This window comes from Pan troglodytes, chromosome 4 (genome assembly GCF_028858775.2).
Source record: "Pan troglodytes isolate AG18354 chromosome 4, NHGRI_mPanTro3-v2.0_pri, whole genome shotgun sequence".
NCBI lineage: Eukaryota > Metazoa > Chordata > Mammalia > Primates > Hominidae > Pan > Pan troglodytes.
Window position 1 is genome coordinate 147135245 of NC_072402.2, and position 27923 is coordinate 147163167.

The following is a 27923-nucleotide window of genomic DNA, read 5'->3' on the forward strand; positions in this document are numbered from 1 at the left end:
CTCTCTCCCCTGCCCCCCTTCTCAGGCTTAATGACTTCCACATGGGCCTCTGGCGGCTGGAGCCAAGGCTCCCAGCATTGTCTGAAATCTCCAAATTTAGAAGAAATATGAAAATTGTCAACCACTCCTTCCTTAGGGGGTAAAAGCAACATTCAGCACCGGGGGCAGGTCAAGGCGAGGTAGTCACGTGGGGGGTGCCTGGGCCAATGGGGGGCCCTGGGAGGGCTCAGCACCCGCCTCGCCCCAATACGGGGCTCGCCTCTTCAGCTCATATAAGGTAAAAGGCAGAGTGGCCTCTGTGGCCAGGGAGCCGCAGGCAAGGGACTAAGGGGAGGGGGGCTCAGTGCCAGCTGCTTAAAAATGCCCCTGTGGCAGCGAGGGGCACCAGAGGCTGGGTCTAATTAGTTGAGAAGCAGTGACACCCCCAACCACTCCCCAAACAGGCTGGCTCCCGTCTCCAGGCCCCAAGGAGCCACACCTGGACCAGACCCCAGGAAAGGTAAGCACCAACGGCAGACCTGGGATCCGTGGGTGGGGGCCTCTGGGAATTTCCCTAGGGGGATGCTGCATCTGGGGGTCTTGCTGTCTTGCTAACTGGCTCTGTCCCTTTCTGGACACAGATTCTCTGGGTCTCAGTTTCCCCATCTGTACAGGGGCTGGAGTCGATGATCTCTAAGCATCCATCCAGCTGATCGGCTCTAGTTCTATGGTCCTGTTGGCTTCTAGGATTCCTTGTTGTTGTAGTCAATTGGGGGAAGAAGGTGCAGAGGGAGTGCACAGAGTTAACATCCTATCAGCCCAAGCTTCACCACGGCACCCGAGTCTCAGGCAGTCTCCCTGGCTTCTACATAGGCAGTGCTTCTTCCTCATTGTATGGGGCTTTGATTTTGTAATTCCAAGAGCCTGGGGCTCCTGGCAAGGAAAATGGTTTTCAAATAATGGTTTCGAGAAACAAAGCTGGGGAAGAGGCAATGTAAGCTCAGGCTCTGGCAGGCAGGCAGAGATCCTGGGAAGGCTGGGTGCTGACTGCACATGGAGCAATGGGAAGGGATGCTGGTGAGAGGAGACGGGGGCACTTAAGCTCCGGCCCCAGCTCTGCTCTCAGTGCCCGGCTCTGTGGTCTTGGGCTGGCCCACTCCCTTCTCTGGGCCATAGTTTTCCCATCTGTATAGCAAGGCCATTGGACAAAATGGTCCCTCTGCAGATGTGGCTTCTGAGTTGTTTGTGCCTGAGGGACAGCCAGTGTTGGGAAGTTCCCCCAGGAGGTCCCTGAGCCGAGTCTGAACTTTGACCACAAGCTTGGAGTCCAAGCAGATGAAGTCCTGTGGGAGCTTTTGGAGGTTGAGCCTGAGTGAGGGAGAGTAGCTGAAGGTTCTGTGACTGAAGGCTTGGCCAGAGGGGTGCCCCGAGGCCTCCAGATGAACTTGGCTGCAACCAGCCTCTGGTGGGGAAAGGACTGATCTCTGGATTCAACCACACAGGAATGTGGGACATGGAAGTAGGTAAGGGATGGAAAAGACAGCAGAGGGCTTCGCGGGTTGAAGCAGTGGGGCCAGGGGACTTAGAGGAATGCAGGAGGCTTGTGATGGGAGGCAGGGCTGGGTAGAGGCAGGGGCTTAGGATTGGAACTTGAAGATGTACAGACAGCGTGGAGTCGGGCTCCTCTGAAAACACTCTGGCCACATCCGGAGCCCAGAACAGAACAGTCCTCTAGCACCGGCCTCTGTCTTGTACCCTCCACCTTCCCGCTTCTTGTCACACAAGGCCCAAGGCCATCATGGTTCAGAAGGAGGCTCTGAATTCAACTGCCTGGGTCCAATTCTGGCTTGTTTACTTACTGGACAAGTGACCCTGGGCAAGTTGCTTGCTGTTTGAGCCTCAGCTTCCTCCTCTGTAAAATGGGTACAATTCTGAGCTTGCATGGTTGTCATGAGGAGTGAGGGATGTAGGCACATAGAGCAGGATGAATGGGGCTGATGTTACATCGCAGTCAGAGCCCACACCTCCTGCGGGCAAGATACCCTGAGCTATGTTGAGGGAGAAGTGGGAATGAAACCCAGCCAGGGAATGCCCAGAGTTGCTGAAGGGCTCTGGAACAGGCTCTGGAAAGAGGCAGGAGGAATCGAAAGTCAGAGGCTGTGGGACACAGGAAAGTGATCAGCTTGAGATGCCTGAAGGACTGGGGGGGATCTCCTTTCCTGCCTTTCTAGGGCATTGTGTGGGCAATGTATCTGAACCACTGTGCACTCACCCGCTGACAGGGGACCCCAAGTGAGGCCTAGGAATCTGCATTACAAGCTCCCCATGAATTCCCATGCACGTGGAAGTTTGCGAAATGCCAGGCTGTAGGGCAGCCTAGGACTCTCACAAACTGCCGAGGCAACGGAATCCACAGAGAGAAAGCACTGCTTTAGGTTATTTAGCGAGCTGATGGCAGAGGTGGAAGAGAACCTGCCTCTCTGCCCAGCCAGGGATTCCATAAGGTGGTGCAAATCAGGAGAAATAGATGACACTATTTGTGGAGTTCTTATGAGGTCCAGGCACTACCTCAGATCTTCACATGAACTAATTCATTTAATTCTCACAAGAGCCAGTGAGGAAGGGGCAATTATTATCCCCACTCCACAGATGAGGTACCTGAGGCAAAGAGAGTTTAGGTGGCTTGCCTGAGGTCACACAGCTCATGAGTTGTTAAGTTGTGTGTGCCAGCTGCCCCTGGGGGTGCTAACTCCCCAAGGAGTCTCCCACCTCCTGCCCTGCCTCTTAGCTACCTCAAAACTTCCTGGAGACCCTCTAACAGACCTCATGGAAGGGGGCAGAATATGTATGGGAGACTTCTGGGAGTCAGACACTGTGCTGAACAGCTTGCATTATCATTTAATCCTCCCAGGATTCCTGTGAGGCAGGAATCAGCATCATTCCATCACCCTCACTTTCTAGAGAAGGAAACCACTGCAGCTTACCCAATGTCACGCAATTAAAAAGTGGTGAAGGGGATTTGAACCTAGTCTATGCATCTGCAGAACGCACACTCTTGGGCTGCCCACCCCGACACCTCTGAGGGCAGTGATGAAGAATCCCACCTCACGGAGGAGACGGAGGCCAGGAGTGAGGCCCTGCTGGAGCCTGAGCCCAAGCGTTCTAGCTCTGAGGCCACTGCTCTCCCTTCAACCCTGTTGCTGCCCCGCAACAGAAAGTTTGTCATTGGTCCCTCACAGCCACACCACAGCCCTTTGGGCAAAATCAGCCCCTTCCCAGCCTGGCCAGTTCTGGGGGAAAATGACACCTGACACCTGACACCTATCCTTTTTTTTTTTTTTTTTTTTTTTTTGAAATGAGGTCTCCCTCTGTCAACCAGGCTGGAGTGCAGTGACGCATCTCAGTTGACTGCAACCTCTGCTTCCCAGGCTCAAGTGATCCTTCCACCTCAGCCTCCCAAGTAGCTGGGATTACAGATGTGTGCCACCACATCTGGCTAATTTTTTGTATTTTTTTGTAGAGACAGGTTTTCGCCATGTTATCCAGGCTGGCCTCAAACTCCTGGGCTCAAGTGATCCCCCAGCCTCAGTCTCCCAAAGTGCTAGGATTACAGGCATGGGCCACTGCACTCAGCCAACACCTATCCTTGAGGAATAGAAAGATCCAGGCTCCACACCACACACCATCACTGACTCGAGTGGCTGTTCTGATTCCCAGCTGAGCCTGAGGGGTTCGGGGAGGTAATCTCTGAGGTCCTCACTGCTGGGCCGTGCCTGGGCATGGCCTCTTCCTGCAATTTTCCAACTAAACTCTCCGGGGGGCTCAGCGCCATGGGGTGGTTCGAAGAACCATGATGAAGGCTGGTTCGAATTGTGATGACCATTTTTGTCCACATCTCCTAGGACCCATAAGCCAGAGTTTCTCTGGAGCTTATACCTAGAAGGGGTTCTGGGTCCTGGAGTGCAGGCCTGTCAACTTTACAGGAGAGCACTAGATTGCTTTCTGAAGCGGCTGAACCAGGTTTTGCTTCCATCAGCTGTGTATGAGCATCCCCATCTTCTTGACCACACTTGAAGTCATCAGTTTCCTTGAAGCATATGGGTTGCACACTTCATTTTGCATGTATCAAATTTATATAATAAAAAATGTAAGGAAGCCATGGAAATAAAAATGTAGGTGTGCCTTCTGTAGGCTGCTATGCTCCTGTGCACGAGGGCGTCTAGAACTTTGCCCTCCATGCACAAGTTGCAGAGCACCCTCATCAGGACATTTACGAAGGCCCTGGGGTGGGATGGGCACTGCCTATGTGGCCCTCCCCCAGCCCAGCAGTATGCAGTGGCCCGGGTCCAATCAAAGATCGCCTGGGAGGGTGAGTTGCAAGAATCTGGGGAAAAGAGCCCAAGGTGGCTGCCGCCTGCTAACAGCTTGTCTAGACAGGCCCCATGGGGCTTCACCGCACATTGCGAGAGCTCTGGCCAGCCCCCTGCCCACTTGCAAAAGAGGCTGTTGGCAGCAACACTTCACCACTAGAAACCTTTACTCCAATTCGAAACATGCCTTAATGCACAGTGTGAATTACCCACTCTCGTGGCCCACAGAGGTTGACTCATTCAGGCCCCCTTTTGTTCAGATGAGGAAACTGAGGCTGACTCCGAAGCCTGGGGGCTTTCAGATGTGGAGTGGGTCCCGGTGTCCAGGTGATGAGGGGACCAGGTGGGTCTGGAGCAGGGCTGGAGTGGGGCTCAGATGTAGTAGGCTGGCAGTTAAAGGTGCCAGATGTGAGCCAGGCTGCTGGGTTTGAATCCTGGATCTGCCTCATAGCAGCAGTAGGACTTTGGGTAACTTACATAGGTGCTGTATGCTTCAGTGACCTCATCTGTAATATAGAGATGATAAGAGTACCTGTCTCACTGGTCTACTGAGTTGTCTGGATTAACTCATTAAATGAGTTAAAACTCATGAAGCCCTTGGAACTGTGACTGACACATAGTAAGTACTCAATAAAAAATAACTGCTAAGACCAGCCACAGTGGCTCACACCTGTAATCTGAGCATTCTGGGAGGCCAAGGCGGAAGAATCCCTTGAGCCCAGTATTTCAAGACCAGCCTAAAGGTCAACATAGGCAGACTCTGTCTCTACTATACATTTTTAGATTAAATTTTTATAATAATAATAACCACTAAAATGTGATTACTAAAGACAGCTTCTTCACAGTACAAAGAGATGCTTTTCTGAGTACCAACTCTTTGGAGGATAAACTGCCCTTATACCTTCAAAAATAACACTTGCCATATATCAAGTCCTTTCAAGTACCTGGACATTTACCCAGCACTCTGAGATAAATACCATTATCCTTCTGGGCACACAAAGGCTCAGAGAGGTTTAGTCATTTGCCCAAAGTCACACAGCCTGTACGAGGCCAAGCTGGGACTCAAACTCAGTTCTGACTGATTCTAAAATCATGTGTTTAACTGCTGCACTCTAGGACCACCCACAATGGATCTGTGAACCAGAACCAGCTCTGGTTCTGACCTGCTTAGTAGGGCCTTTGGCATTTGGGGGAGGAGGCCATTGGAAGTCCGAAGCCCCCTTCCAGATTAGGCATGATTGCAGTAAGAGAAGAGACAGACCCTTTGGCCCCCTACCCCTGCTCAGGCTCAAAAATGCAGACCCTGCCAAAACAGTCCTTCTCACCCAGAAGCACCCCATAGGGTGGGCTGAGTAACCTTGGGGGCCTCGTCAGTCTTGGGCTGCCCCATGCCCTGCACAGCCCACCTGAGGTTTGAGGAAGGGGCAGTTGGCTAGGCCCAGACTGGAGAAAGCCACCCCACCATGGCCCTTCTGCAAGAACCCCCGGCCAGCCACAAGCCTAACCCCCCTCCTTAAAAGCTCCTCCTCTGACCTTAGCTGTGCATCAAGGGAGAAAAGAAAGCTCCAGGCCGGGCGCGGTGGTTCACACCTGCAATCCCAGCACTTTGGGAGACCAAGGCTGGCAGATCATTAGGTCAGGAGTTCGAGACCAGCCTGGCCAGCAAGGTGAAACCCCATCTGTACTAAAATTACAAAAAATTAGTCAGGCATGGTGGCACGTGCCTGTAGTCCCAGCTACTCTGGAGGCTGAGGCAGGAGAATTGCTTGAACCCAGGAGGCGAAGGTTGCAGTAAACCGAGATCACGCCACTACACTCCAGCCTGGGCGACAGAGCAAGACTCTGTCTCAAAAAGAAAAAAAAAGAAAGCTCCAAACTGCTCTGCTGCCACATACTCTACTCCTCCTCTCCCTCCAAGGAGGCAGGGATGGGGGTGGAGTGTCTAGAGGGAGGCTGCCTGCTGGCCTGGGGATGGATCCACAGAGGCTATGACACCACCCCTGGCTGGGCTACTGGGCTCAGAGGCCCCCGGTCAGCCTGCCCAGAGCCTGCCAGCCACCAGGCATGTGACCCAACAACCCCGATGAGCTGAGCAAGGCAGGGTGAAGGAGAAAGAGGCCGGCTAGGACCAGGCCCTGGCTCTGCAGCCAGCACACCTGGGTAAGTGTCCCACTCCTCTGGGGCCTCAGGCCATAATGTTCCCTGGTTTGGGACAGAGGGGACAGCTGAGGTCATTCCATGTGTGACAGTAGACACCTGGATTCTCAGAGAGGGAACATCTAAGGAGCTAGGGGCGCGCCCTGGATAGACAGAGAAGATGGCATTCCAGGTGGAGAGCTCTGTGTACAAAGGTATGGAGGCAGGACTGCAGAGGCATTTTCAGACAACAGCAGAGAAGCCCAGTTGGCTGGAACCGAGAGTTGGTCTGAAGCTCAGTGAGGCTGGAGGTCGGCGAAGCAGAGAAGGCCTAGAGTGTGCGGTGGCTTTGGCAACAGAAACCAAAGCCTCAGAGCTTGGGAAAAGTTCTCCTTGGTATCTGTCTGTCCCTGGGAGGGGGTGCCTTTCTTTAGCCTATTTGTCCCCCTCCCCAAAATACCATCAGCCAAGAACCCCAGTGCAGGGCAGAGACCTAGGAATTTGGATAATGGGCAACTCTGAGATGTCAGGCAATGGGGAAAGGAGAGCTCAGGTGGGACTAGGAGGGGTAGGAAGCCCGAGGGCTGCAGTCACCATCTTCAGACCGCTCCAGAGCTTCCTGGGGAGCAGGAACAGAGGACAGGGCATGAAGTCCAGAAAGGCAGATGGCAGCAGAATACTAGGAAGACACCTCCAATAGTCTGTCCAAAGAGGGTGAGGGGATTAGGAAGTACAGACATATCCTGAGTTACAATTTTCTATTTTAAAATGCTATGAAAGCTATATGCATTTGGTACCCTCCTCAACTTATGACACAGTTGTGATGGGGTTATAAGGTTACTTCGGATAAACCAACTCTATATTGAAAATATCGCAAGTCAAAAATACACGTTCGGGCCAGGCGCGGTGGCTCACACCTGTCATCCCAGCAGTTTGGGAGGCCGAGGCGAGCAGATCAGGAGTTGAGGAGTTCAGGAGTTCAAGACCAGCCTGGCCAACGTGGCAAATACCCATCTCTACTAAAAAAAAAAAAATACAAAAATTAGCCGGGCGTACTGGCGCACGCCTGTAATCCCAGCTACTCGGGAGGCTGAGACATGAAAATTGCTTGAACCTGGGAGGTGGAGGTTGCAGTGAACTGAGATTGCACCACTGCACCCCAGCCTGGGCAACAGGGCAAAACTCTGTCTCAAAAAATAAACAGAAAAAGCACGTTCAACTTACAATATTTTCCATTGACGATAAGTTTATCAGGAAGTAACTTAAGGAACATCTGTAGTGAGCTCCTCATCACCAGAGGTATGTAAGCTTAGTACAGACACCATAGAGAGAAGAAGCCAAACATCAGAAGAGGTTGGGCATCATGGCCTTTCCTACCACCAGCCTCGGATCTCACATGCCAGCTCTAACTGCTTTGGAACAATCATGAGCTGAGCCTTCCTGCAGCCTGGATGTCAGATTCCCAGCCAGACATGACATCAGTTCTGCCCTGACTTTGCACAAGGGCCTCTTGGACCTCCTACCTCCTACCTCCCACTTCCTTTCCACTGCTGCCTCCTGCCTTCCCAGGGGACACTAGGCCTGACCAAAGAGACTTGGAGCCTGGTTGTGAGATGGAGGTCCCCGGGGAACATTCAGCTGATGGCCTTCCGCCCGGCAGGAATGAGACAAAGGGGGCCAGGGACCCTGGGAGCCCTGTTCACACGCTCCAGAGAGTCTGCGTGGAAATTCCAGGAGGGTCACAGGAAAGCTTCAAATTTAGAACCACAGTGCTTTATTTTTTTCCCCTTTTCTCTTCTGTTCCATCCTTTCCCTCATGGTCGGTGGGGGTGTCATAGAAGTCTGGGAAAGGAAAGCAAGCATCCTCTTGGGCTGAGTCACAGAAACAGCATGGAGAGACGGAGGGTGCGGAGTAGATTGGGAGGCCCACCAGACAGGGCTTGGGGCAGTGGACAGCAGTGTGGGAGAGGATGGAGAGGACCAAGAAGTCAAGGGCATGGCCAAACGCCTGTGAGGGTCCTGGAGCAGTGGGCAACTACATCACCCGGGCCAGCGGCCTTCCCTAGATGCTCAAGACCAGAGCTGCCAGAACCTGGGTTCAAGCTGGGGTCAGAGAGTCAGCCCAGGGCTTTCCAGAATAAAGACAGAAGGATCTTGGAAATGGGGCTTCCAGGAATCTCAGGCAATGTGCCCCCACCACACACTGACTGCAGAGCTCAGAGTCGTACAATATCCATCTCATTCCCTCTGGCGCCCCTGGTAGATGCTTAATAAATATTCCTGGTGTTAAATCCCATCCTCATTGCATCATAGTCCTTTTAGAGCTGAGGGACCTTAAAGAGCATCAGGGCCTATCTCCTCATGTTATAGATGCAGAAACTGAGGCCCAATGACAGGGAGAGACATGCCAAAATATGCTGCCAGAGTGACCACACCCTTTGCTTCTTCTCTGCCTTCTAGCCAAAGAGGGAGACTATGGTACACTCTTCACAGCCAAGGGCAGGGGACAGAGGAGAGGCGGTGCCCAGGCAGGATGCAACTATCTCCAAGAGATAGTTAGAGAATGGCAGCCTATCTTGAGTTCTGGCTGCTCTGCCCAGGAGGTCCCTTTGAATGGCCAGAGATGGTCTCCAATGCTGTTGGCCTCCTGCAGAGGAAAGAGCCCAAGGCTGGGAATGGAAACCCTTGGTTCTATTCCTGGCTGTGCCCTAACTCTTCATATGACCTTCAACGCGACCTTGAACATGCAGCTTCCTCTGGCCTCAGTGTGTCCAGCGAGAGGCTAGACCCCACCAGGCCTGGTGGCTCACTCCTATAATCCCAGCACTTTGGGAGGCCAAGGCAGGCAGATCATGAGGTCAGGAGTTTGAGATGAGCCTGACCAACTTGGTGAAACCCCCTCTACTAAAAATACAAAAAATTAGCCGGGTGTGGTGGTGCATGCCTGTAATCCCAGCTACTCAGGAGGCTAAGGCAGGAGAATCACTTGAACCCGGGAGGTGGATGTTGCAGTGAGCCAAGATCGCGCCACTGCACTCCAGCCTGGGTGACAGAGCAAGACTCTTTCCAAAAAAAAAGAGTCTAGACCCAACCAGCTGGGCAGTAGGGGATTCCAGCCATGATCTCCTGTCTCCTGCCAGGACTCCTCTCCATCAGTCTCAGTCCATCCTAGATTTTACCTGCCCAGCTCGGCACAGGAAGTGAGCCAGGCACAGAAAGAAAATAGCAGCTCTTGGATTCCCCTTCACCTCATAGCAGCATCTTCTATGCCCAGGCTTTGCTTTCTAGCTATGAAATTCCCAGAGAGACAAAAAGCTAAGAAAATCCTTAAGATCACCCCAGTAAGGAAAGCTGAGACCAGAGAGGGTCCACAGATGGCTCAAGGTCACACAGCAAACTGGGAATGGGCCTTGGGTTTCCTGGCTCCCAACAGTGTTCTTGCCACTGACCACACTGCTCTCCAGAATAACAGGCACATAAGCTGTCCTCATGTGGACCCCGGCATCGATTTAGCTTGGTGGCTTACACCCCCACACAGGGAGCTATAATCTCTTCCCCTGGCTGGGACTCAGTTTCTTCTTCTATAAAACAGAGACAGCCAGGTGTGGTGGCTCATGCTTGTAATCCCAGCACTTTGGGAGGCCAAGGAGGGCGGATCACCTGAGGTCAGCAGTTCAAGACCAGCCTGGCCAACATGGCGAAACCCTGTCTGTGCTAAAATTAGCCAGGCGTGGTGGCAGGCGCCTGTAATGCCAGCTACTCAGGAGGCTGAGGCAAGAGAATAGCTAGAACCTGGGAGGCGGAGGTCGCAGTGAGCTGAGATCGCGCCACTGCACTCCAGCCTGGGGGACAAAGTGAGACTCCGTCTCGAAAACAAAACAAAACAAAACAAAACAGAGACACAGCGTGGACCAAATGTCTCTAGGAGACTTTCTGCCATAACACTAAGGATCTACCAGGACCCCAGTGCTTTCCTGGGAGGCCCATGCCAACACCTACCTCAGCCCTATCTTCCCCAAGGGTAGGGCCACCCAGGCCAGGAAATCCCACCAAGTCCTCCCCCCTCATTCAGCCCTGTCCCACCCCAGACCCTGAGGCTGGACTTCATCCAGAATTACAGGCTCCAGCCCAGCTCCCCCTCTGAGGATCTGGACTTTTTCTTACCATAAAAGGGCAAGCGTGCCTCTCTTGGTCCCTGCTGCCAACCCGGCTAGGGGAAAGACTGAGCTATTTTTAGAAAACTCAAGGGTTTGCTCCTGAACTCAAGAGGGGCGTCTCTGCGCCTGCACCCTGAGATCCCCCTCCCCATCTTTCTTCCTCCTCCTTCTTCTCCCATCGCTCTCTCCTTTCCCTTTCTCTTCCTCTCTGTCTTGCTGTCAGTCTCACTCCATCCATCTCTCTTCCATTTTCGCTCCCTCTCCTCCCATCTCACATCGCTGTTCTGTCTTCCTTCCCCCTCACTTCTTCCTTCTCCCAAAATCTTTTCATAGTCAGCTTCCCTCCCCCACTTCTCTCCCTCAGATCTCGTTTCTGGTGGTGGAAGAAAGTAACACATCTGCACTCCCACCCCTTCTTAAACACTATTTACAACATAAATTCCAAACATCCGCCATCTGGTTCTAGGAAGGGCCAAAAGATATTTGGAGAAGGAAGTCATGATTATTCCATCTTCAAAGCAAAAGGAACTTAAAGGCTCTCTTCTCTCCACCTTCCTCCCGAGGCCCCTTTGTTTAGTATTTGGCCGATCAGGATCCCCCAGTGAGCAGAAGAGGTCAGGACGTTTGCTGGAGTCCCAGCTGGACCTGTGACTGGCTAAATCACTTTGAGTTCCTTGCTTCTCCTCTCCATGCCTCAGTTTCCTCATCTGAACAATGGGTGCAAGACTAGAGTGCTTCCAGCACTGATGTTCCAAGACTTCAAGTCCTGGTGCAGAAAATCCATCTGGTCCAGGTCACTGGGGCCTACTTTGGGGCTGAGAAATGAAGGGTAGGATGGGGGCAAGGGAGTGGGAGGCAGTGAGGGAGTGCCATCCTCATTCCTTGATGCACCAGTTTCTCTCTCGCTCCATGGAGATCTATGCCGGCCATTCACCGGCATTCACACCCACACTCACACCGAGGAATGGGGTGGGGTCAGACTATCCCTCCGTGTCTGATCTAGAAGGACTCTGGACACTCTAGAGTCCAGTCCTGTCCCCACCACATCATGTAGATGTGGGACCTTGAGGCTCAGAGAGGGGAATACCCTTGTCCACAATCACACAGCAAATCTACAGAAAACCGGGTACCTAGCCTGCTGCTCCTCCCACCCAACACATTCCAGAAGAAACCAACATTTGTATTTTCTAGAAAGCATTGCCTAGTCCCAGTGAAGCCCCTGGAACCCTGGAGGTCCATGCTCTTTGCAAAGCTTATAGGACAGAGGGAGAACCAATGCCTTTTTTTTTTTTTGAGACAGAGTCTCATTCTGTCACCCAGTCTGTAGTGCAGTGGTGTGATCTCGGCTCACTGCAACTTCCGTAACCCAGGGATTCAAGCAATTCTCCTGCCTCAGCCTCCCAAGTAGCTGGGATTACAGATACGCGCCGCTGCGCCCAGCTAATTTTTGTATTTTTAGTAGAGATAGGGTTTTGCCGTGTTGCCCAGGCTGGTCTCGAACTTCTGACCTCAGGTGATCCACCTGCCTTGGCCTCCCAAAGTGCTGGGATTACAGTTGTGAGCCACTGCACCCCGCCGAGAACCAATGCCTTTAACATGATGTGAATTTCTTTTAACAAGCAGCACAGAAGAGAAAAATACCACGGGAAAGAGGCAGAACACCACCACCAAAAGGAGAAGCCCCCTTGCTTCTGGAGACAGATGGCTTTCCAGGGTTCAGATGGTCTTCACTTATACTAACAATGCTTTCTCTGTTCACAAACCCCTCTCCAGAAAGACTAACACACACCTAAATATTGCCAAGAGATAATGACTCCGGTTATCACTCTGTAAAAATGATACGATGAGCAGTTGGTCTTACAAGGGAGCCGTGAGAATGTGTGTGGGGCTGCCTGGAGCCAATCTTTACTAGCTGTGTAACCAGGAGGGAGTGCTGTGACCACTGGCGCCTCAGTAAAGCGGAGATAAGAATGGTACCTAATTCTTCAAAACAAGGATCTCTGAGTAAAGAAAAGAAAAATTAAAAGAATGGTACCTAATTCAGCCAGGCACAGTGGCTCACGCCTCTAATCCCAGTGCTTCGGGAGGACAAGGCAGGAGGATCACTTGAAGCCAGGAGTTCACGACCAGCCTGGGCAACATAGCAAGACCCCATCTCTACAAAAAATTAACAAATAAAAAATTAGCTGGGCATGGTGGCATGTGACTGTCGTCCCAGCTACTCAGGAGGCTGAGGCAGGAGGATCGCTTGAGCCAGGAGTTCAAGGTTACAGTGAGCTGGCTGTGCCACTGCACTCCAGCCTGGGCAATAGGTGTTGCCCTGGAAAGCAAGATCCTGGAGAGTGAGACCCTATCTCTTTAAAAAAAAAAAAAAAGAAAATTATTGGTACTTAACTCATAAGTGACTTTGAGGATCAGATGAGAAAAGCTGTGTAAAATAAAGCACTTGGCAAGTGTGGGGTGCATCAGAAGCACCCAATGACATGCGAGCTCTCATTATGATTACAGCGTGTCCCAACGTGCCTATTGCACAGTCAGCCGGACAGGTGATGGTTCTTACCTTTGTCACTCTTTTCCCAGTTTCTGCCCTCACCGAGGGGCCAAGTGACAGAGACTTACAGGGATCCTGGTGTCTATGCCCCACCTGCCCCCAGGGCCTGAGCTGCTCGAGGCAAAGCTTGGGATTCTAGGCTGGGCAGGTCTTTTTTTTTCCTCTCTTCCCTTTTCCCTGCAATGCTCTTGTTTCAGCCTCAAACTGCGTTCCCAGGGCTTGCTCAAAACTCCCCAGAGCGACCCTCCCTGGGGAGGAAGTGGGGAGCGTGTGAGGTTGGTGAACTCAGCTGGGGTGTCAAGGGGGTGGGAGGGCACTCTGGGAACAGAGGTCCAGGGAAGCTGTGCGACAAAGGGGACATGGAAAGGGCCACGCAGGGGCTCCCACAGCTTCCCCAGATGCCTCTTCAGACCTTTGCTCTCTCCCTGCTTCTGCCGTTCCTCCCATGGCTGGGCTTTGCTATGGCCCCAGCCCCATGCTAATAATAGAAATGGCAGCCATTTATCGTAGGTTTATGATGTGCCTGGAAATATGCTCGCACTTGACATCTGCCTCATTTGACCTTCACAAACAAGCCTGTGAGGTCGGAAACAGGCTCAGAGAGGTGAAGACACCGGCTTTAGATCACACAGCCAGGAAGTGCTAGAGGCGAGATTCAAACACAGGTCTGCATGACTCCAAGGCCTGTGTCTTTTCTTTCCAGACATGTGGTGGAAACCCTACGGCCCTGGAGCCCAAGGAGAGCAACGGCTGTAACAAGTGCACAGGTTTGAGTGCACTGAGGCAGGGGAACCGTGGGCAAAGAGGTCCCTCCAGAAAGAGCTGGGCGTGAGCATGGGTTCGTGAGCTTGCCTGGAGCCCTGGCCTCAGCCCTCTCTCACTGAGGTGCCATCTGGCTCGCAGATGTGGCCCATTCCCAGCCCCTCGTGTTTCTTGGAAATGAGAAAGGCCAGGAAAGGGCACAGGGGCTTTCGCAATGACCGTGGCGATGATAGCTTTGACGTGTGGTCATCCAGCCGGCCACTGCCTACACCCAAGAGAAAGCTGGATTGATCATCAGGAGCCTGGGTTCAAGTCTGCCTCTCAAGCTGTTCCACAGGTGACCCTGGGCAAATCGCACAGGCTCCTGGAACTTCAGAAAGGGGAAGAATTATTCCTGCCTCTGGCGACATCAGCGAATGTGCCTTGAGTTACGGGAGTGTTTTGAAGGCTGAAAGCTTTGTGTACATGGAAGGGGTCAAAGACAGCCACAAGCCTGTCCCTTTGGTCTTGGTCATCATGTTAACCCCAGGTTTCGATTTAATCCTACATGCTCCTTTCTTATGTGTGAGGCTGAGGTGGGGGCATTGGTCAGAGGAGCCTCTGGGAAATTTCCTTTCAGGACAGTTCTTTTGTTAAGGGGCCTGGGTGTGCTGAGAAGGGAAGGTGGCTCCTCCTGCTCTTGGAGCTTGGAGTTTCTCACAAGCTCTCCCTTAAAAGCCAGGCAGGCCAAGAAGGGATAATGGCTGCTCAGGGCCCAAGGGGCAGGATCTCTGAGGCCCGGAAGATCTCAGTAGGTTTAGCCCAAGAGTATCCAGAAGTGGCCCAGGCCCATTCTCCATCCCTCAGAGCCTGGCAGCCTGGTCAGGACCCTCAAAGGCCATGACCGTACCCGTAGGGCACCCTGGTGTCCTTCTGACAGGTGGGATCTTTGTTTCTTACAGGCAAGGGCACTAGCTGGTGGGAGCCACCCCGCCATGCTGATGTCAGAGAAGCAAGAACTCTGGAGAAGCAGCCTCCTGGGACCAGAGGAGGGCCAGCAGCAGGCAGCCCGGAGACAGAACTGTGAGCCCACCCCACCTCCACCCTTCTGGCACCCACATCCGCTCCCCACCCCAGCCCACCTGCAGGTGGCTCCTGGAGTATCCTGGGTCCCTCAGGATAAACTCCCCACCCTAACCTCAGAATGACCAAGAAACTGGGCCTGAGGATGACAAGAAGCAGAATGGGCCTTGGTAAAGGAAGACCACCCATTGATTGGTGGCAGTGCGGGCAGTTCAGGGCTGTCAGGGTCTGGGTTGTAGGTAAAAAGAAATGGAACCCAAGATGGGAAATCCAACTAGGAGCCAAGAATCCGGTCTACCCCATCCTCCTTACAAAATAGCAATGCAAAGCCCGTGTGATTTGGACATAAAGCCTCTGTTACTCAACTTGATTCGGTGAATAACAGACTTGAAAGAAATGTGGAAAATAATAGTAATCTTCCCTAGAAAGGAGTAAACAGGGTTGAGCTCCCAAAGCAGGAAGACCTGGGGCTGTGTGATCTTGGACGAGTCACTCAACCTCTCTGAGCCTAGTGATAAAGAGCCAGCTCATAGGGCTTTGAGAGGATTTGTGAGGTTGGGCTGGTGTCCCCAGGCACAGCCCTTGGCACATAGTGAAACTCAAGAATACAGAGCAGTTTTTACCATTCATCACATTATTCCCACACTTGCCAATTTTTTAATTTCATGCTCATGGTGGAACAGGTAGGGTGAGGTGCCAGCTCCATAAGATAAGTGGAGAAACTGAGGCCTGGAGAGGTGAAAGCATTCACTCAGAGTTGCATGTAGAGTCAGTTGCAAAGGAGAATTCTGGCACCAGTTCTCATGTGGATGGAAAAAGTGCAGGAAGATTTGGAGGTGAGCAGAGGAGAAGGGAGGAGGAGGCAGGGTTCCAGGAAAGGAGCTGACATCCAGGGATGTGGGACAAGGCCCAGGCCTGTCTTACATAACATGGTCCACCTGTTCACCCCTGCATGCCCCACAAATGTGTGCAAACGTGCACCCCGGCACAGCGCACACCCAGTCCTCCGTCACTAGCAAATAAGCCACAGAGACTGGGTTTAAACAAATTGGATTAGGAGGGCTGCAGGCGCCTCCTCCCCCCGACTGTCCGGCTCCGACACTAAACAGACCTGCAGAACTGCCAGCTGTGGTCTCTCGGACACACTGACAGTTGGTCCTTGGCTCCCTCACCCCACCCGTGGGCCTCAGGAAGGGGGTTGGGGTCTGAGAGGATGCCACAATGATGGATGGGGTGAGGGAGGTTCCAGGGCTAGCTCAACAGCGCACAGGATGTTAGTGCTTTTGCGAGGCACATTTCCGAGCTGTTCCCACACCCACCCCCACTTCCCCCTTCACCCTCCCCTCCGGCAGCCTCTCCCATGGCCACTGCTGCAGGCTGTGAGCAGAGCCCCGTCCTTGAGCAGATTCACCTCATCTTTCAGTCCTGCAGCTGGGCTGAGCGGGGAGTCAGCTCAGAAGACACTGGCCTGGGGATGAGACTCGGGGCATGCTTCAGAGGGAAGAAAGAGCTTCTGAACAGACAATGCTGTCTTAAAGGTGGCATCTTGGTGCTTTCTCATGCCTTGTTTTCTTTCATCCTCAGAATGTGTCTGGGGGTGAGGGGAGGGGTGTGACTGCCGAAACTTCCTTTCTTGGTGATTCCACATCACTCCTTTCTGATCCCTGAGCCTGTGCCACGCCCTGTGTGATGTGCCAGGGACACCAGGGTGAATACTTACAGACCCTGTTCCCCTTCCTTCACGAAACAGCCTCCTTCGGGCTGGGTCACTGGGCACTGGGGCCTCCCTGGTCTTCCAGGATTGCAACTTCACAGAATCCCTTTTCCATAAGGCACATGAAAGTGACTGTGACCCGCAACGGGAGCCTTGACAACCAGCCAATTCAGAACACAGACCTTGACATCGGAAGGCCCCGAGTTCAAATCCTGCCTTGCTCCCTTTCAGCTGGAAAGCTGTGGTCAAATTACTTAGCCTCTCCAAGCCAGTTTTCCCTTCTGCAAAATGAGGTTACACAAGCTGCCACCTCACAGAATGAGTGTGAGAATTAATTCTTATTTTCCACACCCTCATTTGACAGGGGGAGAAACAGAAGCCCAGAGAGGGAAAGGGCTTGGTTAGGATCACACCATGAGTTGGGGGTTAAGTCAGGATGGGGTAGGTCCCGTCTTTCTCTGGGTGTTCCTCTCCCCCATCCCTTATCTCAACATAAATCCTCCCCAGTTGCCCAGGTTGTCCAGGTGATTCCTGGCACACGTCCTGGGGCCTGCCCTCCACCTTCAGCCCTGCTCTGGCTTCTGCAGCAGCAGAGTCCGGGGTGACCAGCAGTGGCCCCCGGCCCTCTGAGTGGTGGTGGAGGGTGGGGGAGCACTGCAGCAAGCTCCCAGCCCAGAGCAGCCTGGCCATATAAGGGAAGGAGCCCAGGGAGGCCTCCTGGCTCAGGCCTGGCGAGAAAACCCAGACAGCCACTGTTTATTTTCTCCTCCCCAGCTCACCCACGCCTCTCCAAGCCTCCCGACAGAAGACAGAGGTCCCCCACAGCCAGAGACATTTCCTGAAGACATGGGGAACACAGAGGCAGAAACAGCCCATCCACCCAGGAGCTGTCCCCCACACTGCCGGGAGCCGGCACCCAGAGCCGCCAGGTAAAACTGAGGCCACCTGGTTCAACATCGCCTTTCATAGAAGGGGAAGCAGCCACAGAAAGAAGGGCCTGGTAAGAAGTGGAACCTGGGACCCCCAAGCGGTGTCTCTCATCCTGACTGGGGATCCAGAGTAGGAGGGAGCCTTTGGTGGGGTAAGTGGAATGGGGCAGTGGGGGTGGCCATAGACCCCTCTTCTCAGTAAGGCCCTCATGTGAAGGAGGCAGGGGTTGGGACAAGTGCTAAGTATGCAAGACTCAAGGGAAGAGCTGCTGGAGCCAGGGGAAGCACCTCCCTCCCGGCCCCTCTGCCCCTCCTCATAGCCCAGCTGCACTGACTCCTCCTCCAGGAAGCCTTCTCAGCTTCCCCAGGGGTGGGAACCTTTTCGTCCTCCAGGTGTGCTTGGCTGTCCTTTCTTGGGCTCTCTCTCTCTCTCTCCTCATCCCACTTGAGTCTGCCCCCTATTCACCTTGTGAGGGGAATTTCCTTCTACTCAATCTGACCGAGGTCCTCCAGGTCAAGGACGGCGTGGCTCTCAGTCCCACTTCCCCTTGGCACATAGAAGAGGCAGTGCGCTGAAGGGACAGGTGAAATGATTAGACCCTGCCCCCAAACCAAGGCCTGGCCAATTGGACAGGGCATGAGACATTCAGCGTAGAGGTTAAAATGAGGGCCCTGGGTTAGGAACCCCAGCTCAGTTCTCAGCTCTGTACCCTTGGAAAATTCCCTTCCCATGGAGCTTTGTGAATGCACAGGGACTTGCACAAAGAAAACATTCAATATCCAGGACTATAAAATTCCACAAATGACTGTGCTTATTACATTCATTATCACGATGATTATTCCAGACACAAAGGAACAGAACGAGGCACCAACAGCAAGGGGCAAGCAGATTCAAGGGCCACAGAGGAGATGGAGGCAAACACCTTCCCCTGGTCAGAGGCTGTGCCTCAGCCCTTCTCCCTGCATCAGTTTCTCCTTCAGAAGCATGGGACTACCTCCCATCTAGTTCTCGTTTCTAAACCCAGGGGAGATGCTATCTTTGCTGCAATAATCTTAGCCTACATCTTGGAATGGAAATGGCCTTGGTGGAAATGGTCTTCAACTCCTCTGGTCCAAGCTCAGGCCCTGTGACCCTGGAACAATCCCCTTCCTGGTCCTCCATGTAGGAGCAATAACATTCCCTTGCCAGCGGCACCAGCCATTCTGATGATTAAATGGTATCGGACTCTGTTTTCCAAACTCAGTCATTCAGATGCCCCCTATTTTATTTCTTCCATGTCTGCAAATGATTATAATATTTTAAAATGTAAGATGAGTCCTTTTTATTACACATAGAAATAGCTACTGTAAATAGCAAACTCTAACACTGTGCCTAATTAGGAAATAAAGGTAACCATAAATACAGTAAAAATGAAACAATGTTATTATGCTTTAACCTGATAGTGTGGCTTGCAAGGCCCTGGGCCTGAAGCCTGGGCAATAAGTGAGAGTTAGAAAGGTGTCAAAGACATGATAGCAGCAAACTGAGGCTTTGTACCCCACGGTAAATAGGACTGAAAGCAAATTCACAGGGAGCAACTGATCCATTCCACAACAGAATGCTCCCTGTCAATTTGCTTTCCATTCTGTTGTGTCCTGTCTCCCAGCAGAGACTACAAACTCCCCAAAACCACTTACCCACCAGCTGCACGTGAGAAGCCAAAGGTAGTTTATGTGAAAGGGCTTTGGAAATAATCACGCACCAAGTGAAGGCAGAGGACACACCTTGTCAGCTTAGTTCTCAGCAGCAAATCATCTCTTTTCCAGGATAACCCTCCCTGATTCTTATTGAAATCTCTTTGCTGATCACACTAAGCTCTTCTCTCTCAGGGGCAGTGGGAGCCGTGGAGAGTGGAGTAGACCAGCTGTCTGTGACCTGCAAGGGAGTCCAATGTCAGAATCACTCCCCAGCCAAATGCACGGTTTTAAAAAATCTATTTATTTATTTATGTAGAGACCAGGCTATGAGACTGGCTAATTTTTCGTATTTTTGGATAGAGACAGGATTTCATCATGTTGCCCAGGCTGGTCTTGAACTCCTGGGCTCAAGCGATCCACCTGCCTCGGCTTCCCAAAGTGCTCGGGATTACAGGCGTGAGCCACTGTGCCCAGCCACCAAATGCAGTTGAAAAGAGTTTCTGCAAGATAATTCCACAGAAGAGGAAAGCAGTTATCTGGCTGGGAATACCTTAGACAGAGGCTGTCCTCTACACAGGCTGTCAGAACTGACCTACTGACCTGCCTGCTGGCATGATAGACCAGAGGGAAACACTCTTTCCACTCTTCCCAGAGTGAGTGTAAGAGACAGACTTTTTTTTTTTTTTTGAGACGGAGTCTCACTCTGTCACCCAGGCTGGAGTGCAATGGCAAGATCTCGGCTCACTGCAACCTCCACCTCCCCAGGTTCAAACCATTCTCCTGCCTCAGCCTCCCAGGTAGCTGGGATTACAGGCTCCCGCCACCACGCCTGGCTAATTTTTGTATTTTTAGTAGAGACAGGGTTTCACCATGTTGGCCGGGCTGGTCTCGAACTCCCAACCTCAGGTGATCCGCCTACCTTGGCCTCCCAAAGGGTTGGGATTACAGGTGTAAGCCACTGCTCCCAGCCTTTTTTTTTTTTTTTTTTTTTTATTAGAGACAAGGGCTCCCCATGTTGCCCAGGCTGATCTTGAACTCTAGGCTCAAGCGATCCTCCTGCCTGAGCCTCCCAAAGTGCTAGGATTACAGGCATGAGCACTGCTCCCAGCTCTGTTTTTATTTTTTTAAGGAGGTATATTTTTTCTGTTCTCTCTCAGCCCTGAAGAAAGGCTACCCATCCCCTTCAGACATTCCTGAAAATATATGTCATCCAACATCAAGGCCACCACAGTGACCACTAAGCAACGCAAGAAGGTCCTCTGGGGTGCCCTGAGATCTTGGCAGGGCAGGAAGAGTGAGAAGGGGCTTTGCCTGCTCACCTGAAAGTTCCCACCCAAGCCGGGCCCAGAAAACAAAATGAATTATCTACATGGTCATCCAATCAGCCACCAAATGGCATTACCTGGGTCCATCATCATGTACCAAGCCACAGGTCAGACCCAGGGCCCCCCTAATTAACAAGACACAGGCACTGTCCTCAGGAAGTGGAGATCTAGCCAGGTCAGACCCACACACAAATAACACTGATACTAGAGATAATGAGATTGGGAATTATGATTCAGCCATTCAACCTGGGCTTATGCGGCATCTACACCACCTGGCCCTGATTTCAGTAGTGAGCAGTTGACAGGGTCCCTTCCCTTCACAGGTGAGCCATGTAGTCCACAAGTGGAGGTGGTCGTAAGTGAAAAGCACATTACCAGCATGGTAGAGGGTTAGAAAGAGGGCACAGGGTGGGCGAGAACATGAAGCAGGGGGTGCTGATGGCTAAAGAAGTCAAGGAGGGGCTGGGCACTGTGGTTCATGCCTATAATCCCAGCACTTTGGGAGACCAAGGCGGGTGGATCACCTGAGGTCAGGAGTTCTAGACCAGCCTGGGCAACGTGGTGAAACCCTGTCTCTACTAAAAATACAAAAATTAGCCAGGCATGGTGGTGCACGCCTGTAGTCCCAGCTACTTGGGAGGCTGGGGCATGAGAATTGCTTTAACCCGGAAGGTGGAGTTTGCAGTGAGCCGAGATCGTGTCACTGCACTCCAGCCTGGGCGACAGAGGGAGACTCTGTCTCAAAAAAAAAAAAGTCAAGGAGGGTTTCCCAGAGTGGCCACTTGATTAGAGACCTAGCACAGGAGGAAGAGATGGGCAGGGAGAGTGACGGGGAGCAGCACAGTCCCTGGGAGCCCGAAGTGGGTGGGCACAGGGCTCCCTAGGAGAATGGAAGGACATCTATGAGCTGTAGCCCAAGAGGAAGAGGTCACTGAGGCTAGATGTGGCAGACCCTCGCGGGCTTTGGGGAGGGCTTCACAATTCAGCCTGAGGGCAATGGGGAGCCCTTTTGGGATATTAAACTTGAGAAAATATGAGCATATTTGCATCTTGAAAAATCATTATGGGAAGATGGCTGGGAAGAGAGGAGGAGTGGCAGAAGAAAGATAGGTTGGAGACAATTGATTGTTCGATGATATAAAATGTTAAGTACCGTGAATGATGCTGTTTGGCTGGAATGCACCAAGCATAAAGGTGGGGCATGGCATCAAAAGGTAGGTCAACATATTAAATAATTCCATGTATTGAAATATCCAGAAAATATATAGACAGATCTATAGAGATAGAAACTGGTCTGCCCAGGACTAGGGGTTGTCTAAGGATAAGGAGTTTCTTTTTTGGATGGTGAAATAACCTAAAATATATTGTGCCATTGTTTGCAAAACTTTGTGAATATATTAAAAACCTGTTAATTGTACTCACTAAATGTTCTCCTTCTAAATTAAGCTGTTCTTGACAAGAAAAGGAAAGAAACAAAGAAAAGAAGAGAAAAAAGGTCAAGGTTTGGTCCTGGGTGCTCAAATGGCAGGCCACAGACAGGAAACACAGTTGTGAGGAATTACAACAGCCTCCCGACCAGAGCTGGAGAGGTGGAGCCCAGGTCCCCTCTAACACCCCTTCTCCTGGCCAGGTTGGAGTCCCGCCACAGGCCACCAGAGCGGAGCAGCGCAGCGCCCTGTCTCCCAGCCTGAGGTGCAGTGCTGCATCTCTGGTCAGTTGGGAGTCTGAGATGAAGCACTGTAGCTCAGGAAGAGAGAAGTTTTTCTGCAGCCATCAGCCTGGAAGTGGTAAGTGCTGGGGGGTTGTGGGGGGCCATACCAGGAAGGACAGAGTGTTTCCAGACTCCATACTATCAGCCACTTGTGATGCTGGGGAAGTTCCTCTACACAAGTTCCCCTGGTGCCACAATCTGCTTCACGAGTCTGGGCATGTCCTGACTCCTCTGTGTACCCCAGTGTGTCCATCTTAGCATGAGGCGTTAGCATTTCCCCAGCACCCTGCCTCTGCTTTCTCTTTCTGAGCCCATGGCAGACACAGCTAATCAGTAAAGGCATATATTCTTTTTTTTTTGAGACACAGTCTCACTCCATCACCCAGGCTGGAGTGCAGTGGCATAATCTCAGCTCATTGCAACCTCCTCCTCCCAGGGTCAAGCAATTCTCGTGCCTCAGCCTCCCAAGTAGCTGAGATTACAGGTGTGCGCCACCACGCCTGGCTAATTTTTGTATTTTTAGTAGAGATGGGGTTTCACTATGTTGGCCAGGCTGGTCTCAAACTCCTGACTTCAGGTGATCTGCCCGCCTCGGCCTCCCAAAGTGCTGGGATTACAGGCATGAGCCTCCACGCCCCGCCAGGCATCCATTCTTGAAGTGCTCAGATGCAGCTTCAGAATCCTCAACAATGAGCCCTGGAAAGCCACTAGTACTGATTCACAGCTGAAACTCATTCATCATTTGTGGATCAAACAATTCCTAAAAACCCTTTCAGCCCTGAAGATAAAAATTCTGGCCTTTGAGTCAGGGTCTTCACTCTGTACTTCTAACCTTGGCTCCGGGGTATTGCCAAAACCAGTCCAGGCACGTCACAAATGTCTGACTTCTCCCAGAGGCTTCAGAAGCACAATGAGCAGCAGAGGAGAGCCATGGAGCCAAGCACAGTCTCATTTAACCTCCCCAAAAGCTTGGGAAGTGGGTGGTGTTATAGCCCCATTTTACAGATGAGAAAAACGAGGCTTATTTAAGCAGCTCACCTAAAGTCACATATTGATTGTGCTGAGCTGAGATTGTACCCTAATCTGCCTTCAAATCCATGTTTTTACCCATTGCATGTGATTATGGAACCTGGGACCGAGGAGCAGGAGGAGAACATTCTAAATTCTGCTCCCATCTTGTCTTTACATCTCAGGTCACTTTTAGCAAGGACAGACCCAGACACTTGCCGTTAATACTACAGGCTTCCTTCCTCCTACCCCCTTCCCCCAATCTTATTCATCTCACCTCTCCAGTAGGTCATAGACTCATGCATTTTATAATTAAAGAAGGCCAAGGCTCAGGGGTTAAGTGACTTACTGGAGGTTATCAGAGAGGAAGCTGCCAAACCCAGGCTAGGAACTGAATGGTTGGTTTAAATCCACCCCTCTGGCAGGAGACTGGGGAATACACATGAGCCATGCAGACAGCAGAGGGCAGTCCTGGGGGTGGGGGCGCCAGAGGGTTTCCGGTACTTTTCAGGGCAATTGAAGTTCCGGTCACTACTCCCCCCCAGAGCAATAAGCCACATCCGGCGACGTGTGGCACCCCACCCTGGCTGCTACAGATGGGGCTGGATGCAGAAGAGAACTCCAGCTGGTCCTTAGGGACACGGCGGCCTTGGCACTGAAGGCCACTCGCTCCCACCTTGTCCTCACGGTCCAGTTTTCCCAGGAATCCCTTAGATGCTAAGATGGGGATTCCTGGAAATACTGTTCTTGAGGTCATGGTTTCACAGCTGGATTCGCCTCCTTCCCACCCCACAGCTGCCCCCCAATGGGGCCTCGGCTGGCTCACAGGATGAGGGTTCAAGAAGAAGGCTGTCCCTGGAGGTAAGAGGGCTCATGAACCATGTTCCAAACCTTTGCGTTGCTTTTCTTTCCATCGTGTCTATTTCATAACATCCCTGTGAGGCTGGATGTGGGAACTTCAGCACTGCCGTACTCTTGGGAAATTTGTCCAAGGCCACCCGGCTGAGCAGCGGTTGAACCAGGACACCATCAGGCATGCGTTTCTTGTCTCCACCACACCCTCAACCCACTTCCCAACGCGCCTTGCGACAGGGGCTGCGGTATTGCATCCACATGACTGATAAACTAGTAAACACACATGAATTCATTTTAAAAGTGTATTCAATCAGTTAGGTAAACTAAAAACCTCAAGTCTTCGTTCGATTTGGAATGCAGCCAGAGAACAAATGGAAAATTTTTCAAGGTAGAGAAGATGAAAACTCAGAACGCCCTCTTGTGGCATCTCTACCCACCCCAGGAACACTATGGCTCTTCCCCTACACACGGTGATTGCTAACCTTGCTACAAGACATAGGACACACACACACACACACACACACACACACACACACTGAGGTTCCTTTTGCTCCCTCACTTTTGAGCCAGTGACTACTGAAACCCTCTCCATTGTTGCACCACCAGCAATGCCCCCATCACTTCCTCTCGTTTACTTCCACAGGCTGGTTCATCCTCAAAGCCCTCCTTACGTAGATCTGTGGGATCAGTGAGGCTCAGAGAGGTAAAGTGGCCAGCCCAAGGTCGCCCAGACAGCAAAAGGCAGGGCCAGCGCTGATTTCAAGTCCAATGGCCTATGGCAATTTCTTAGCCAAAAGCAAAATCTACAAAAATAAAAAGGCAGGCACAGTGGTGAGTGCCCACAGTCCCAGCTACTGAGGAGGCCGACGGGGGAGGACCACTTGAGCTTGGGAGTTCCCGGCTGCAGAGAGCTATGATTGTGCCTGTGAATAGCCAATGCACTCCAGCCTGAGCAAGATAGGGAGACCCTGTCTCTAAAAAATACCTAAATAATTTTAAAAGTCAGCCTCTCTGACTGCCTATAGAGAATGCTAACTGACTGAATGACAAAAGACCTAATGTAATCCAGGTGCAAAATCAGAACTTTCCGGCCGGGCGCGGTGGCTCACGCCTGTAATCCCAACACTTTGGGAGGCCCAGGCGGGTGGATCACGAGGTCAGGAGTTCAAGACCGGCCTGCCCAACATGGCAAAACCCCGTCTCTACTAAAAATACAAAAAATTAACTGGGCGTGGTGGTGGGCACCTATAATCTCAGCTACTCAGGAGGCTGAGGCAGGAGAATTGCTTGGACCCGGGAGGCAGAGGTTGCAGTGAGCTGAGATCGCGCCACTGCACTCCAGCGTGGGCGACAAAAGTGAAACTCTGTCTCAAAAAAAAAAAAAAATAGAACTTTCCCTGTACTCTTGCTAGGGCTTTTCATGGAGTTGTAGAAACGGTAGTAAGTGCCAAGGCCCCAGAACCCGAATGTTTGGGTCCGACTCCCACATTGCCAGAGACTAGGCAGCTCACACAGGTGTCCCAAGCTGTCTTTCTCACAGGCCGCATTGAAGGCGTTTATGAAATGAGACCCCCTCTTCCTCATCCGTAGTGACAGGGCTGGCCTGACCGTGGAGAAATCAGATTTGATCATGATAGCTTCCACTCCGTGACTGGTCACGACCTGCCAGGCGCTGTGCTAAACACTTTCATAGGCCTTGTCCCCCTCCATCCTGATAACACCCCAGTGAAGCAGGCCCTGCTCTTCACTCCACTCCACAAAGCCAAGGCTGAGAGAGGTTAACAGACTTACCTAAGGTCACACAGCTAAGAAGTCGTGAAGCTGGGATCGAATCAAGTCTGTGTTTATGGGTTTAACTATCATGTTGTGGCCCCAACCCCATTTGGCCTAGCCTGGCTGGTGGGCCTTCTTGCAGTAGCTTCCCCTGGAGAAGAGGAAAAGCAAACCTTCATTGAGACCCAAGCGGTCTCTCCTGTGCTCTGTGACAATAATAAAGTTCTGGCCCTTGGCTCCTGTCCTGTTTCTTTCTGGGAATTTGGGGAAGGGGGGAGGTGGAGAAGGCAGGGAAAGAACCTGACAGGCCCAGCTGAAGCACCCCCAAGTGGCTCCACACAGCCACTTTGAGAGGCCGCATAGATAGCAGTCAGGACCCACATCCTGGCAGTTGGAGGCCCCAGGAAGCAGCCATGTCTGGGGATGCTTCCCTGGTATGGAGGGTTAGGGGACGGAGAGTGTCCCTTGAAGCTCAGTGAGGGCTTCTTGGGGCACTTGGGGTCTAGCCATGTGGCAACCCCTCTCTGTCAGTCACAATGGTGTGACTGACCAGGTCAAATAAGAAAGAGTGTGAAATGTGAGGCCAGTTCACATCTCACACAGGTGTTTGGATTCACAGTGGCCTCTGGACATTAGCCAGGCCCTGCAGTAACACTGGACATTAGCTGTGCCATAGGCAGCGTGGCCAGCACATGAGGACACTTTTCACATGGTTATCTGCCTTGGCGTGATCCTCCAAACTGCCATATTTTGAGGGAGAAAAAAAAAACACCACCTGAAAAACCACTGTGTTAGTCCGTTTTCACACTGCTATAAAGAATACCACCTGAGACTGGGTAATTTATAAAGAAAGGAAGTTTAATTGACTCACAGTTCTGCATGGCTGGGGAGGCCTCAGGAAACTTGCAGTCATGGCAGAAGAGGAAGGGAAAGCAAGGCACGTCTTACATGGCAGCAGGGGGGAGAGAGAGCGAGGAAGTGCCACACTTTAAAACCATCAGCTCTCATGAGAACTCACTCTCATCAGCTCTCACAAGAACAGCATGGAGGAAACTGCCCTCATGATCCAATCACCTCCCACCAGGCCCCTCCCTTGACACCTGGGGATTGCAATTCAAGATGAGATTTGGGTGGGGACACAGAGCCAAACCATATCAACTGCCTCTCACCTGATGATCCTCAAATGCAAAGGGCGTCCCCGCATCTCTCCTGTGCATCCCAGAAGGAGCTGAGAGGAGGCCTGGGTAGCAGCACTTCCCTACTGAGGGGCCTGAGATTCCACAAGGCCACAGGCCACTAAGGAGCCCAGGGAGGGAGTACAGGGACAGACCGGGGCACTCCAGACCCCATCCACTGGCCACTGCACCTCTTCCTTTTTCAGCTTTGAAACAGGACCCAGCCAGACACTGGGGCTTTCTCAAAGCTCACAGTCCGTGTCCTTGCCATGGTTCCTTCCAGAACTCCCTTTCCACACGCCTGGGGAATGGATCACCAGGTCAGATGGGGCTTCTCGAATCCCACAGACAGGTGGCACGCTGTGGTTTGAGATTCCTGGGGGTCTCGGGGTTGGAAGTGGGCAGGAATAATGGTAAATATCCAGGTAAAGGAGCAGCCTCTTTACTCACCCAGTGCCACTAAAGCACTTACGCGTGCCTACCTGTGCTTGAGGCTGGAGAGACAGCTGTGAAAAAGACAGCCAGAGAACTCCTGCGTTGGAGAAGAAACTCCATCATCGCATGTAAATATGAGATCCTGCACCCCACGTGCAGAAATGCAGGGTTGAGACCATTTCTGGGCTCAGCTCTATAAGTAGTAACACTTTCAAACACATCCCTCAATGCCACCCCATGGGCCTCCATTCTATAGAGAAGGAATGGGCACCCCATGTGACAAGTCCGGCGAAAAGTCCCCAGG

General features: G+C 52.0%; 1 protein-coding gene, 1 long non-coding RNA gene and 2 other non-coding genes across 4 annotated transcripts in view; 3 read left to right on the top strand and 1 right to left on the bottom strand.

The window, feature by feature from the left end:
- The window catches only part of IL17B (interleukin 17B), a 49799-nt gene extending 32760 nt beyond the window's left edge, over positions 1–17039 (bottom strand). The window contains exon 1 of the mRNA XM_016954018.3: positions 16738–17039. The gene's annotated coding sequence lies outside the window, so the exon portion shown is untranslated. The remainder of the gene's footprint in view (positions 1–16737) is intronic.
- LOC462181 (uncharacterized) lies at positions 266–26244 on the top strand. The gene is made up of 3 exons (XR_001717986.2): positions 266–499; positions 14897–15017; positions 17506–26244. It is a non-coding gene; the product is annotated as an uncharacterized LOC462181 (long non-coding RNA).
- Positions 22328–22433, top strand: MIR143 (microRNA mir-143). The gene has a single exon (NR_031973.1). It is a non-coding gene; the product is annotated as a microRNA mir-143 (primary transcript).
- Positions 24055–24142, top strand: MIR145 (microRNA mir-145). The gene has a single exon (NR_031976.1). It is a non-coding gene; the product is annotated as a microRNA mir-145 (primary transcript).
- Positions 26245–27923: the final 1679 nt, after the last annotated feature.